The 15,668-nt window shown below is 46.2% G+C and overlaps 1 protein-coding gene across 1 annotated transcript in view; it reads right to left on the bottom strand.

The window, feature by feature from the left end:
* Positions 1-15,668, bottom strand: part of CDKAL1 (CDKAL1 threonylcarbamoyladenosine tRNA methylthiotransferase) — a 2,392,744-nt gene that overhangs the window by 172,267 nt on the left and 2,204,809 nt on the right. The gene's annotated exons all lie outside the window — the stretch shown is intronic.

Below are 15,668 nucleotides of genomic sequence, written 5' to 3'. Positions count from 1 at the left end.
CGACCCCCAGCACGCAAGATCGTTTTCCGATCGTTGCTACCTGGTGAGTCCCGCCGTCCTTTTCAGTTTAATCGTATGGGCACTGCACAAACCACTCGCCCTTTTACTAAGACTCTGGTCTTTTAAACCCTTTTTCAGAATGACTCAAGTAGCACCTTTGTGCACCAGCCCGACCCCGCCACGATCGCCACAGGACCGTGTTCCTTTGGTGAGTTCTACTTGTTGGACACTTGTTTTCAATACGTGGTGGTAGCATTAGCATTTTTCCACCTGCTAACGTCGGGGTCTTTTACATTTACATTTCTCAGCCTCGACTCTATCCACTGGGTCAGGAGAACACGCACTATTTGGGGTCGTCACCCTATTAATTTGTGGTAAGCCCCTTTGTTACTCTAGTATCCGAGTATAGGATGTGTCAGTCCCAGTATAATATTCGACAATTTATTGTACATGGGCAAGTGTTTAGTGATTTGCCGTTTTTTTGACTATCTACAGCTCTTTCACTATAACGACGATCTAATTGGACATGGCACTATGATCTGATTTTTTGCCTCTTTATGGTGAGTCTCCCATATTGTTAGTCGAACTCTTGAATCCTTGGTTTTTGCTGTCCGGTTGCTGTGGTTTCTGACTGGCAACACTCCCTCTTTCCTCCATAGTACTTCTAGATAGTACTTCTAGTCAGTGCATATTTACCCATCTGTATAATATGAATCTAATACGTATTGAGTTAAATAAAGTCACGGACATCTATATATGTGGCTTATGAATTTTATGTCACAAGAATTGCTTTCTTCCCCACACCTCATGTGATTACTGATGTGCTTTCCCTTTGTTGAAACTAGTTTGGGATTCAATTCCTTATTTTAATTCATATATTCTACATTGAATAGGTGTGTCCCTCCTTCCCCCGTCCTGATGAAGACCCTACAGCAAGGATAAACCTACCTGCGCATAGAGGGTCGAAACGTCGACAACCTACCCTTATCACCAACTCCACGCCCTGACCTTTCATTTATTGAACTTGTTGGAGTATGCTGTTCATTTGAAATAATAATCTGAACTTTGCGGTCCTCATTCCTACACATATTGTGTAATATGGACGAGTAATGCCAATTGTTTGATTTAATTGTCACGAGAAAATTCTCCTTCTTCCTCCCTCCACTATTTCCTCACTTGAACACTCCCCCATCCCTTGCTCTTCTACTTCTTTGGGGCACTTCATGAATTATTTTTCAAATGTCAATATACGTTATATACTTGTCATAACCATTCACATTGTGATTAAAACAGTGTGAATAGACTTCGTTTGTGATTTGTTTATTATAGTTTCTGTATTGTATATTGTCCTTTGATTACTGGGACTCTCCCTTCTTAACGCATTGATCACCCAGGTCCCAGTGACATTAGATGGGTACAACCCCCTACTTATATCCTACATGGAAATAATGGCCTCTCCATAGACGCCTGGCTGGTCGGCGTTCCGACAAATCACAACGCTGCCATTGCAGTGCCGTGATTGGCTATGGGGAGGGGAGGGAGGCTGCCTGCTTCTTGTTCAGGAGAGGAGCAGAGAAGCAGAGACGACGCTGGACCGGGCCGACGAAGGCAAGTTAAGTTTTTTTTAATTTTTATTAAACCTCCCCCGCGCGACCCCCTACCCACGAGTTATGCCGACAGCAACTGGTTTCCTTATACGATCAGATGCTGCACCAGTTTGCTTCAAGAAAAGCAAAACAAAGTTAAGCTCTGTATTTCAATCCCTCACACCTTTTGCAATTTCTTAGCCATCGTACACACCCATTCTACAAAAGACAGAGTAGTTAGGATGTATAGGGCTCTCTGGATGGGACTTATGGCCCGCTTAAAACACTAGTGCACTGCCTAGGAAAGTGCACTTTTAAAATATGAGAAGAAACAAAAAAATAAATAAGCGGTTGGAATTCAAATACACACTCAAAACTACCACCAGCTAATGTCCACAATAAATAGTTTTAGGCACACAGAGAGGATGAATTTGCCATTGCCGCCTCAAAGAATTAAAGACCAATACATATTTATCAGCCTCCTTTCAAAGGCATAATAAAACTCATTTTGCGCACATGAATTCCGGATTGCCAACACAAACATGAGAGAATGGTCAGGAGGGGTGACAAATGTTAATGAGGATATGCTAATGCTGTGATTTCCTTTTATTTTAAAAAGGAGCTTATATGGGATCAAAAATCAGACTGACTGCCCCATTCCGCATGGCATGCTGGGATGCTTTTATTTCGGGGCATATGGTTCAACGACAAGAACACCATCAGGGGCTTGCAGTGGGACAAGACTGGAAGATTCATTAAAAGTGATAAATGTGATGTGACTCCATAATGTTGTGGTGCAACTGAATATTTAATACAGCCAACCAGCGGAGCTGCGTTTTAACGGCCTTTGTTTTCTAACGAGCTGCCAGACATTACTTGTTGATTAGATAGTTATTTGTAAATGAGCACCTCCTCATTAGCATATCGTAATAATAATTTTAAATGATTTCTTACCCAGTAATCAGACCAAGCAGATAGGAGGGCAGTCAGGAGTTCAAGGGAAGACGAACCCCGGGAGCTCTTGCGGGGGTAGGAGGCATCCTGCTCTCCAATTAAACCACCCACCGCACGAGCGTTTTATTGGAACAGAAGCCCAGCTCGTCTGCGTGCCTCCCCGTAATCGACATCAACGCCACAGCTAGCACGAGGACTGCTGGGTTATTTTTATGCAGACATCAAAATTAACATTAGTAGGAAATACTGGAACTAGCGAGCTATTTTTTCATCTAAGAAAATCTGGAGGTGGTATTCAAGTCTATCTATTAATTTGAGGCAGAAGAGCTTACGTCACAACATAACTAGAATTTTTTCAGCTTTCTTTCCCTCACAATTTTAAGTTATGCCGTGCTTTCAGTAAAATTACCCGTGCCACATTTGTTTTGGCCACAAGGCAGCAACTGTTACCTGGCTTTAGAAGTAGTGGCACTAACCACTAGCTTTGCTCATAGGCGGGCACAGCGCGCCCTTCATTTGCGGGCCACTGAGGCCATGGCCAGTGTAATCAATCCTGTGCATTCTTATTAGTAGGAGGAAGATACTACTGTGTGTACGGCAGTGCCCAATACTGACTCTACCTTGAAAATAGGGAGCAAGCAGGTAGGTGCGATGCACTTAATGACAATGTAAAATCGTTCTCACACCACGAAAACGTTCACCTTTGGAGGCTAACATTTACAGAAAAAAGTCAAAAGTAGTACAATAGTGCACCCTGCCCATTACGTGGCCTTTCTACACATCAACATTTTCCAAAAATACAGAGTTAGAGTTTTCTCTATAGTTTACGCTGCTACTCAGTTTCAAAGATATAGATAACCAGACAGTTTTAGTTTTACACCGTTCTGAAGATTGTACAACATTTTTAAATATTTAATATTTAATTTTTACTTTAAACCAGCTTTGAATCGCTTTACGCGACGCAGTGCTTACTTTGTAAAAATAAGTTCTGGGGACCAAGGTTTTGCTGAGAAACCTGCGGCCTGTACTAATTTTTTATTTTTTTTTATAAAGTTTTATATAGCGCAAACTTGATTCCGAAGGATATCAGAGCGCTTTACAATTGAGGCAAAGGTAACAAATCAGAACATTGAAAGTATTGACACACTTATACTTATACAACAACCTCAACATTACACACCAGCTCACATCATATCCACTTATGAAGTTATCCTACTCACTTATGCAAATAATTGATCATACTTATATTTACTAAGCTACACACTCACACAAAGACAGTTTATTTATTCATGTAGATAGTCATTTGACCTTAATTTGTCAATTATATATTGTTTTTACTAAAAGGTTTTTTATTCCAATCATCGGGGAACGGGGAATTAGACGTGGTGCTGCTCTGGTTTATTTGCAACACCTCAACTCCCCATTTAACTGTGCAAATAGTTGTCCCTTCTTAAACTGAGCTATTAATAGAAGGAAAATGATGTTCTAATTAGTGCTGCTGGGCGGCATCAGCCCTTTAGGAACATCCTGTGGCTGACATGACAATGTCCTTTACTGTGAGTCCCAATAACTTGGGCAAGTATAGACAGACTCCTTTAATCAATGATAAAGCGGCTCAGGCCTACAGGGACACATGTGCCAGTGTCACTATGGTGACACCCAGCTTTGTGGACCCTGGACAGATCATACTAGGTGAAAATTACCAGGTGACCAATGCTAGCAATGTCACTAGCACACACGGTATGGCTGTGGTTAATTTCTCCTGGGGAGGGGTAACTGGCCTAAAGAAGGTTGTTGTTAGCTCAGACCTCCCTGTAGAATGTTTGCTTGACAATGACCTGGAGTCTTCAGCATGGGCTGAAGTGGAGAATAGAACACATGCATTAATGTTAGGCATATTAACACATGTGCTAGCTGTGACCAGGTCACAGGTCAAAGATTGCAACACTGAACTGGCACTGGATCCTAAAACAATGGTCCAGCTGCTTTCCAGGAGGAGAAGCAGTAGGGTTAAGGCAGTGCCTCCCCCCCCTGCCTCAGAATGAGAATCAGCCTTCTGAGGAAGCTGATTGTGAGACCCAAGTAGGAACTGTCCTGGAAGAGCTTGAGCCTGATCAGGTTGAGTTTCTTGGGACAGGGGGGCCTTCCAGGGCAGATCTGAGGCAGGCGCTGTTGGACTGCCCTACTCTTGAACCCCTCAGACAGCAGGCTGCTGCTGAGGATGCAGGGAATGCTAGTGGCACCCATAAGACTTATTGGGATAAGGGACTCCTGTATTCAGAGGCTAGATACCCCAAGCCTGGTGCTTCCAGGAGGTTGGTTATACCTTTGGCATTCAGGGGCTTCCTTTTGTCACTAGCCCATGATATTCCTCTTGCAGGACATCTTGGCCAGAACAAGACTTGGGACAGGCTTGTCCATCACTTTCACTGGCCCCACATGTCAAATAGTCAACCACTCATCTCCTGGGAGGTGCTGTGAAATGAAGAAGCTACTCACTGTGTGTAGAACAGGTACTCCTCTGAATGCCTGTGTAATTATAAGTCATTCTCCATCCACTTGCAAAATCAAGACTTTTAGCCTGTACTTATTCACGTATGGCTACATCGCAAGAAAGTGAATACTCGTTCAATTTAAAGTGAATACAATTCAAATGATCTAGTCATTGTGGCACACAAATAAATATATATCATTAATCTTCTACATTTGCATGAATTTTTCGAGTCTCTTCCAAAAGAATACAAGTGAAATTCACTACTTCTATGTATTCAGGATACAACTGTTCTTTCTCATTATTATTTTATACAAGTTCCCATGTTTCCAATATATTGGTGAAAAAATCTTAAAAAGGTGGAAATCAATGCTCTTTAGAAGGAAGTCTGGTAGAAAACACTGTAAATATGGTTCCGTAATTTATATACATGTCATCAACTTGGCATAAGTACAGCAGGTGTTAGTGTGATCAAAATGTACACTGGCCCATTATAGTTTTTTTAAGGTCTCTTTTACCATGCAGTGCCAGCTGTGGAGTTACAAAATACCTTTTGTGGGCCATACCAAAAACTTATAGTTGTTTTTTCACTTTCTTGCAGTGCGTCAATGTCTGATGAGACAAAAATAAGAGCCAGTCCACAAAATTAAGTGCTATTGTGCCCCCACCTGCAAATACCAGCTCGAAATTAAGCACTGCTAACACCATTTAAAACAGCTGTATTACGTGCAAAGCCCAGAGGGTGTAACAGGCATGTGAGCTTGTTTTCTTCACTCCTGGGGCATTATAGTATTACAAACAGGGCCACAGATGCTTGTGTGGCCCCCTTCAGTAATACACACGGTGCTGGTTCTACCTTAATTGGGCATTTCCTAATTTACCTAGTGGCATGGTCCATGCAAATGAGGGATTCACTTTGCCTCTATGCCTCCACAGACATCTCCCCTTAGGCGGGTGCAGTCTCTCACTGCACCCACCTGCAGGAGGAACCTCTGACCCTCTTTGAAGTGCAGGGAGGTGCCACCTGCACAGTAAAAGACAGAGACTGGGCAAGCACCAACTCCGCCTTTTACTAATACGCTACCCCATGGCAGGCATGAGTGTGTGGATGCCCTGGGGGCAGCGCACTGATTGTAATGGGGTGCACTGTCCTTGTTGGCTCCCGAGTACCCGTTTAAAGGTAGACCGTGGAGCACAGAGGGACAGTGCGCTTACATAATACGACTCCAGGCAGTCTTATTATTTTTTTTTTTAAGTATGTTACATGCCACTAAAGTGCCATACAACCACAGACATTAATTGCAATACCAAAATTGTATACAAGGTTTTTAAATGTTGATACAGACTCACAAATAAAAAACGAATTTAACAGTAATCCATCAAATAAAATAGAATCTTTAAAAATGCACCCTAAGTTCCACATAAAATACAGTCGTCAAATCATATTGTACACATCAACATTTCATTAACTGTTTGGATTCGTGTTTTCATTACAATTGGGACCAGTAGTTGTGCAAATACTTTAACCAAAAAGCTATCAAAAATACACACTACGAGTCAGGATTTGATCAGGTTGTGAACATAGAGGACACATTCACTGCTTCTAAGGAATATGTGCCCAGGCTCCAGTAACTTTTGCTAGATGCTTTGTCAACAGCGTCCAACACCATGTGGTATGGAGAGGAGTTACATGGCCACTCAGTGGCGTAACATGGTCCCCTGCAGCCCCCACCATGCGGGCCCACCCCCAAGCTCCAGGGGGCCCCCTCAGCACATTACTCTGGCCGGAGAGCTAATGATTGAGTCAGTAGGGGGCCCCACCACGTGCCCTGCAGGGGGGGGGGGCTTAAGGTTCGTTAAGCCAGTGAGGCTACTGTGAATTTGGTCAACATAGTAAGAGATGTATGAATGAATGATCCAACAAGATTGAATAATCAATAAATAATTCAGGGGAGGAATCCCCTGAACCACAGTCACTGATATCTATATATATGCATATATACGGTCTCAGAGGACGCGTTGCTTATCAATGATTGTTTGGGTGTCTTCCAGCATTGCTAGTTCTTTGGTGGATAATCAATCCACCTTCTCATTTCCAAATTAGGCCATCATTTGGGCCCTTTTTGAAACCAACTTCCCTGGTGCATTCTTAGAAGATTTGTTTTGTAAAGCATCAAGATATGCTTTTATTAGCCAAATAAACTTGCTGCAAGTACAATAAAATTCAATCAAAAGGTGGGCACTTTACTCAGAATCCCATTACGTAGCAACAGAATTTTTCTAACCATTATACATATATAATTCTCAAAACTGTATCCATGCCATGAACTTCAAATATCATCTGGAACAAGGGGCAAATATGAAATAAACAGTTGCATGGAGAAGCTTAAAATGGCTGGCAAGGGCAGCAACCTATAAGCACCACTCGCAGATCTTACAGATATGACCTTACACAGAAAGTCAATTCCTACATCATCTGATCAGATTCTTGTGGTATTTGTGAAAAATAAAAGTTGGATTTTGCAAACAGACGAGCTATAGTTCAACCCACGGTGCCAAACCAACAGGAAAGGTTACACACTAGTAGCTATTTGGTGTACTTTAGAGCTGCCAGCAGGAGCCATAGGATGCTATGATCACGAATCCCTCTTCGGTGGGTATCTTGCGTCCACTTTAAAATGGCAAAACAGAGTTAGCAAATGCTATAAAACAGTAATTCTCTAAAAGTGGCAAAATGTTGAGTAGCATAACTAGTATCACAATCTGTTTATGATCACTGTACAATAAATATATGAACATTCTCAGGGAGGGAGCTTTTATTGTGACATTTGTGAAGGAAAGGTGGCTAGGAATTGAAGTCCTAAAATGGTTGCCAAAGGTTGCCCTCGACATCAGCTTACTAGGGACGTGGTAACTTTAAATACAGGTTAAATCCCAGCAATCCCTGCATGACTGCACTGTACTTTGTAGAATCAAACTCCTGTAATACTTCACCTTCCCCTAGCACCTTCAGGCCTGTGCTATAATGGACTACTTGGGTCACACACTTCACATTTCCCGTCACAATTCAGCTTTATCAGTTCTGGTCACCTGGATAAAGTACATCTTACTATTTAACTCAACATCAGAAAACCCTAATTCTGGTATTTTTACAAAGTTGCTATACATACCAGCTCGTTCTTAAGGTTATTTTTGTTTTTTAAGAAAACTACTTATAAACGTAAAGGACTGCTTAGGCGCCATCATGATTCTTTTTTCTATTCAAGCTTTTACAGGCTCTATGTGGAAAAATGTAATTTCTAGTCTCTTCCCGTCACAGAATCCAGCAGACTCTAGTCCTAGCAATCTGACTCTTTAGGAACACATTTGTGAAGTTCAAAGAAGGGTTTACAATCTAGAATTTAAGTCATGTCACTATCTTGGTAGAGTGAAAGGAGAAGATTGCGACACATCAGACAGGGCCAACAGGGTTGTCATAATTCATAGGTCCCAAATGGACACTTTCAATGACAAAATACCTGTGTGCCCTTTTAACACCCGATCAACCACTGCTAGATTACAAAATGGGCTGCTAAATAACAAGAAAGTCCCTCTCTTGAAAGCACCCCTACTAGTGACCAGACAGGGTTGCAGAATCATGATCTGAGGATTTTGACTGACTCTATAGCACATGCCTGTCAGTAACGGCTCCACCGCTAAGGCGGAGGAGTGTTTCCCCAATGCTCTCGGAGCAGTGTAAAAGGAAAAATAAAATTATAATAACAGAAGTTATTATCATTTTATTTTTAGTGGACCTTAGAGTCAAGTTAGGGCGGGGCGGGCTGGATTTGCTTAGTCAGAGGGAGGACGGTTTGGTGGGCCATCTTGGGTCGGCCAAACTGTCATGCGTACTTAGCATATTCTCCAATGGGCTGTATTGCACAGCCTGGGTGGAGAACATGCACAGGCTGTCAGTCCTCGTCTGAGCCCCAAACCACGGCACTTAGACCAATCACAACGCTGCTGTCATGGAGACAACAGCATCGTAATTGGCTTAGGGGAGCCTGGGTGCTGCCGGAAGCCAGGAGAACAGCAAGGACGAAGAAGAGGCTGCGGCTGTGACCGGCGATAAGCATGTAAGTCGTCTATTTTTTTCCTAACTCAAGCGCCACCGTTTCCTACCAGCCGCTACTGCTGTCTGTGTAACTCCAATCTGATGGAAGTGTAGCTCCCTACAAGCAACGTGAAGTTCAACACTGTCCCATGTCTGGGATGGGCCCGACATGTTGTAGTTATTGACAAGGAAATAACACTGATAAGACTCTGAGAAAGAGGCCTACGTCCAACCAGACAATAAGGGTCAAACTGAGAAAATTCCTTTCAAAGGGAAGGCTTTGAAATACCAGGCACTCACCTAATGTAAACTACGCACCTAGAAGAGCACAGCACAAACGTTAGAGATACTTTTTATGAAAGCCAACAACTGCAAAAGGGTTAAATAAGCTGAGCTGATAGTGAAACTTGGGTAATCGATTGAGTTACTATTAGAAGAGGCATAAATTATCATGCAAGTGCATTTGTAATTCATCTACAGACAGCAGCACCATTGAGGTGGCTCTAATTAGTTATTAAGATAATTTGAATACATGAAAAAGCACAACATACACACTGAATGAGAAAAAAGTAAGCACTACAGCAATGACCTAGTTCGTGCCACTTGAAGCAGGCACCTTGACTGCCCTAAACTGCAATATCATGTTGAAAAGTATGAGTTAGTCCTACTTTTGTCTCAACTGTGCGGTTATGCAAAATCTTTAAACAAACACTATCCTTCTAAAGGAATTTTAGCAGGATAAAGGCAACACTTACACTCGGCCACTGTCTTGAATTATTCTTTTCATCAGAGATTTAAAAAACAGTCCAGTAACATCAGGATTTGATTTTTTTTAAAGCGTGATAGTCTGGGCCAACGAAAAAACATACATGGCATGGTTTCGTCAAAAACTCAAGGCTCAAAATTTTTCGAGAAGTACTTGGTTGCATATTCCGAAGGTAGAAAAGAAGAAACATTAGTATGATGGCCAATAATGGCGGGTGTGTGGCCAATAGGTACCTACACAATAAAACAGGTTTAAGATTGTGCCACTACAATCTGCTGCCCCTCAAGTCCTGCCTGTTCTGTTGTGGCCTCTTGGGGCCACCAGTGGCCTTGGTGACTGGGCGCCCTTGCGCGGGGGCCGGCAGCGCCGCTGCAGCAATGAGGCTCGGACACAGGGTCACTGTCGGAAGTGACGTGCCCGAGCGCACGCCTTCCTTTTATTGTACGCCGCAGGCCACGCCTGGCCTGCGGGTGCATGGATGCGTGTGCGTAAGATAAACTAGAGCGTTACAGGACACTACATCCCTATCCAACTTGCAAATGTTTATTTTTTTCCAAAACGGATAACAATAGAACAGATTCAGTCTTATAACATGTAAGATGGAAGTGCCTGAGTACTTGCATGTCCGTTGTTGTGGAGCTCAGGACATCAGTCGGCAGGCATAGTCTTTGAGCATCTGGCTCGGTGGGGGATTAGGCCTCAGATTGTACTTTCGGGCGTTGCCTCTGCCACCTTCATTGGTCTGGTAAGTGTCTCTGCTTGCGGCCGCCGGTGTTTGGGGCGTCGCTGCGGAGTCACGTTCTTCCACTCGACATTCCGGGGCATTGACGCTTTCCTCGCTGGTCGTTTCCACTCCGGTGGGTCGGGCTTCCTCTGGTACACGTTGTCGTCTGTCGCGGCTTCTTTTATCTCATCTATGGTCATGCTGTTCGGGCACGCCGCAAGGGCCACCCACTGAGCGTACTCCTCTCGGTCATCTTCCATTGGCTCCTGTTCCTGTGGGGATGGGTGGCGTGACAGATAGTCCGCGGGATTCTTGGCTCCCGGGCGATAGGTGACCTCCATCTCGTAGGATTGTAGCTGAATTACCCACCGTTCGATGCGAGGTGGGGGGTGTGGAGCAGTTCCTTTGAAGAGGGGCACTAGCGGTTGGTGGTCTGTGACCATCACAAACGGGTGTCCTTGTAAGTAGAGGTGGAAATGGCCGCAGGCCCACTTGATGGCAAGAGCTTCCCTCTCGATTTGGGCATACCTGGTCTCTGTTGCGGTCAGGGCTTTGCTGGCAAACGCTAGTGCCGTCCATTGGCCTGGCATATGTTCTTGGGTCAGGACTGCGCCGAGTCCCACCGGGCTGGCGTCCACGATCACCTCTGTGCGCTTCTTGGGGTCGAAGTAGGATAGCGTGGCCTTTTCCAAAAGCGCTTCTTTGATCCCCCGAAAAGCCTCTTCCTCTCGCGGGCCCCACTGCCACAAGACATCCGTCTTCGTTAACGCTCGCAGCGGTTCACTCCTGGTGGCTAGGCCCGGTATGAACCGGCCACAGTATGTGGCCATGCCAAGGAAGCTTCTCACCTCCGTCGGAGATTTTGGCGCAAGGGCGTCTTTGATGGCCTTGGATTTCTTTGGATCAATCTGAATGCCCTCCTGATTGAACACGTAGCCGAAGAATTCTATTGAGGGCTGAAAGAATTGGCATTTCTCTTTATGGAGTGTCGCTCCATAGGCGCTGAGTCTTTTCAGGACGTCTCTCAGGTGCTTGTGGTGTTCTGAGGCGGTGGCCGAGTGTATCAGGATGTCATCGCTGACGTTGATGACTCCCGGTAATCCTGAGAGGAGTTCACGAATGGTATTTTGAAACACCTCCGCCGCTGACGAAATGCCGAAGTTTAGTCGTTTGTAACGCCGGAGTCCCAGGTGAGTGCTGAAGGTGGTTATGAAGCGACTTTCCTCTGCTAGGGGCAGCTGGTGGTATCCGGCGTTTAGATCTATCTTTGAGAACCACTTCGACCCGTTTACGTCAGCGACGATGTCGTCAATGGTCAGGGTCAGATGTCTCTCTCTTCGGATGGCGGCGTTTGGCAATCGCATGTCGATGCATAGGCGGATAGCGCCTGGTTGCTTGGGTTTTTCGACAATCACCATGGGTGATGCCCATGGTGTGGGTCCCGTGACTTTCTCGATGACCCCAAGAGTCTCTAGTTTCTCCAGTTCTTTTTCCACCAGTGGGCGCAGATGAAACGGCACTCGGCGGTGTCGCAAGGCGGTGGGAGTGACAGACTTGTCTATGTGAAGCTTGATAGGCTCGCATTTGATACAGCCTAGGCCCTGGAACAGCTCAGGAAATCGTGCCAGAAGTTCATCTACCTGGTGCGATCTTATCCGGTTGGCGAAGGCTATGAGCTTCAAATCTTCTGCTGTGTGGCTACTGATCAAGGTATCAGCTTCACGGTTGATGATGTGGATTGTTGCCATTACCTGTGTTTCGTCGGCCTGAACTGGTATTGTTATCTTTCCTTTTAGAGGCAGGGGGGTGTCCGCTCCATAAGCAAAGATCCTGGTCTTGGATGGTAATATTTCGGGCCGTGGGCGTAGTTTGTTGAATTGTTGCAACCCCATTACATTTACAGTAGCCCCAGTGTCAATTATGGCCTTAACTTCGTTTCCCGCCATTCGCACAATGCACATGGGCTGAGGCCGTCGTCGCTGTCTTAGCTCTCGTGCGAACGACACGATGTACGCCTCTTCGTCCTCCGACTCCGAGTCGTCGTACACCGTGGGAAGGTGTTTCTCTGCTCTGGCTGGTGCTGCCTCCTCCAATGACAGTTGACGGACGGCTTTTGTGGGTGCCCGTGGCCTCCGAAATGGTTTTGTCATGTCCCTTTTGCGGCACACTGATGCGAAGTGATTCGGTATCCCGCAGTTCGCGCACGTTTTACCTTGTGCCGGGCAGTCTTTTGCCCCATGAGGTTCATGTCCGCAATACCCACATCGCGTCCGCGGTGGGTCTCTCCGGTATTCCCTTCTCGGTGGTCCCCTTGGCTGGGGTCGTACTGCGTCCGCCCGTTCTACTTTGATGGCCTCAGCTTTGACCTGTGGTGGGTGTAGTGCCTGTTCCATGGCGGAGGCCCTGACGCTCGAGAGCTCATGGGATCTAACCAGGATCAAGATGTCCTCTAGCGTTATGCCTGGCTTGCGTAGGATCGCTCCTCTCAGTGTCTTGTCCCGGCATCCCTGGATGATTTGCCGTCGTATGGCCTTCGGTTGGTCTTCATCGGTGGAGCTGGCCAGCTCTCTGACACGGGCATGGAATTGGTCCATCGTCTCACCTTCCCTTTGACGCGCTTGGCCCAGTTTGAAGACCTCGAAGTCTACGTTTAGTTGGGGGTCGAAATGGGCGTTCAGCGCGGCGACCGCCATGTCGTAGTCATCTCCCGTATTGGGCAGGTGTTTGAATAATCGGAATATCTCATCGCCTGCGTAGTGTAGTAGAAGGGACCGCTTCACCGCTTTATCTGTTTCCCTTGTGACGACGAAGTAATTTTCCAACCGTTCTCGCCATATTTTCCATCTTGGGGAGGCCGTAGATGGGTCCGCCGCCTCGCTAAATGGCGGTAGTGCCCCTGTCGCGGCATGCTGGAATGGGATGTTGATAACCGGTCCCGGTGCAACTTCGTCCGCCATGGCGTAGGAACCCTGGAGCTGCTAGTAAGTCTCTCTTGCGACAAACCTCCCTTATGCACACCCTGTGACGTTACGCCGCTCACCTCCGTTGTGCCGTCAAGGTGGTAGGCCTCGGGGCGCCTCGTGATAGCCCAGCCAGAGGGCGTGTCTCTCCCTTGACGACGAAGAGCTCGAAGAGCACACAGGGTATGGCGTCGGTACCACGGCAGCACCGTCGCTGGCCACAGTAGGGGTCACTCAGGGGCAGGGTAGGTATGCCCTCCGCAGGAGTCCTCAATCCCCTGACACCACTGACCTTGGTTCCAGGCAGTTGCAGGTTGCACACACCCAACGCGTGGGGAAAACGATGCACCGGGCCGATTCACGTCTCACGCGCAATGCGTGAGAAACGGCATGCTGTCGCACCAGGCGGGCCGGCTCCGTATCCAGAGGTCGCGCTTGATACCCCTCGCTGCAAGGGGGTTCCTCCGCCCCAGGTGGCCCTTGCACAGAGTTCAGAAGGGTGGGCAGGCTTGATCCGAGGGCCCAGACAGGCCCACAGGTCTCCAGCGCGGCCCTTAGCAGAGGGCCGCAGGAGCGCGGTCAGCACCGCGGGAAGGAGCGAGCCGGCTCCGAAGCGTTGCGTGTGCGCGAGCGAGGGTCGGGCCCCCTCCGCTCGTCGCCAGTGTTCTGTTGTGGCCTCTTGGGGCCACCAGTGGCCTTGGTGACTGGGCGCCCTTGCGCGGGGGCCGGCAGCGCCGCTGCAGCAATGAGGCTCGGACACAGGGTCACTGTCGGAAGTGACGTGCCCGAGCGCACGCCTTCCTTTTATTGTACGCCGCAGGCCACGCCTGGCCTGCGGGTGCATGGATGCGTGTGCGTAAGATAAACTAGGATGTTACAGGACACTACACTGCCCTTCCACCAGGAAGCAGACTTAATGCATCATCTGACTTCGGCAACCAAACACTAAAAAGCCCTGCTAAATTACCTTTTTTAAGCAGCGTATCAACTGCGCTCCAGCAGACAAAATGATATTTTGCCTACAGAACTGAAACTCCCTGAACCGTTCCAACAGCCAACAAGGACGCCAATCATAAAAGTAGGAAAGCCCTTTATAAAGGTGTTGTTTGTATGCCAGGCGTAGCCAACAGCAGTGGAAATGCACATGGAATCTTGAGTGTATAGGCCTTTTGTACTAACCAGGAAAACACAGCATGTTTCTCTTTCAAATATGGCATCGCTGGCCATATTAATAATATCCACCAAACCCCTTGAGGCTGCTGTGTGCTCCGTACATTAAATGAAAACTGAGATGTACACATATCAAAGATACTGATGTCGCTCCAAGCACACAAAGAGTACTACTTGCTAGCACCGAGCCATTGGCTACAAAAGAGTGTGCAGTGGTAGATGTCCCTGTCTGTGACCAGCTTTGCACTACACCAGAGAGGTGGACAGACGGCTTGCCAATGCTATTTCAAAGGCCGTGGATCCAATACGGTAGCTGAGTGGGCCAATGCATCAACTGCTACAAGCTAGGTTAAGCTGAGAGTCAGAGAATCCTATATTCACAAGTCAACGCAGTCATGTAAACTTCTGAAGTCACTAAATTGCATGATACTAAATTGATTAAAGAAAGTTTTGAAAATACTAATATGGAGACTTTACCTGTACCAGAATAACAAACATAGCCTTTGATACACTGCAGATAATAATATCTAAGAGCATTTCGAAATTGTGATTGGAAATTGTATAGCGCACTATCAACTTAAGACACCATTGCAAACTGCTGTTATTTTTTAAACCAAAGCTGGTAATTTTGTCAACATCGTAATGAGGAAAAGCGAAGTAGCCACTACTAGGACTGAAACTGACAGTATGCAGATCATATACTGTTCTATCTACAATGGTCTCCTCGTAAAAAGGCTGACTAAAGACCGATTATAAATATTTAAAGTGCAATAAGTATGAGTGCCCGACTCACCAGAATACAACAGGCCCAAGGTAGCAAGATGGTACTTGGAATGGCCATATGTCCAGCAGAAAGCAGGCTAACAACTATTATTTCAGAGCACGATAGATTTTACCTAGTTTAAGGTTGCCAGTTCATTAACT

Source organism: Lissotriton vulgaris, chromosome 4_1 (assembly GCF_964263255.1).
Source record: "Lissotriton vulgaris chromosome 4_1, aLisVul1.2, whole genome shotgun sequence".
Classification (NCBI taxonomy): domain Eukaryota; kingdom Metazoa; phylum Chordata; class Amphibia; order Caudata; family Salamandridae; genus Lissotriton; species Lissotriton vulgaris.
This window is presented reverse-complemented; position numbering and strand designations above follow the sequence as displayed.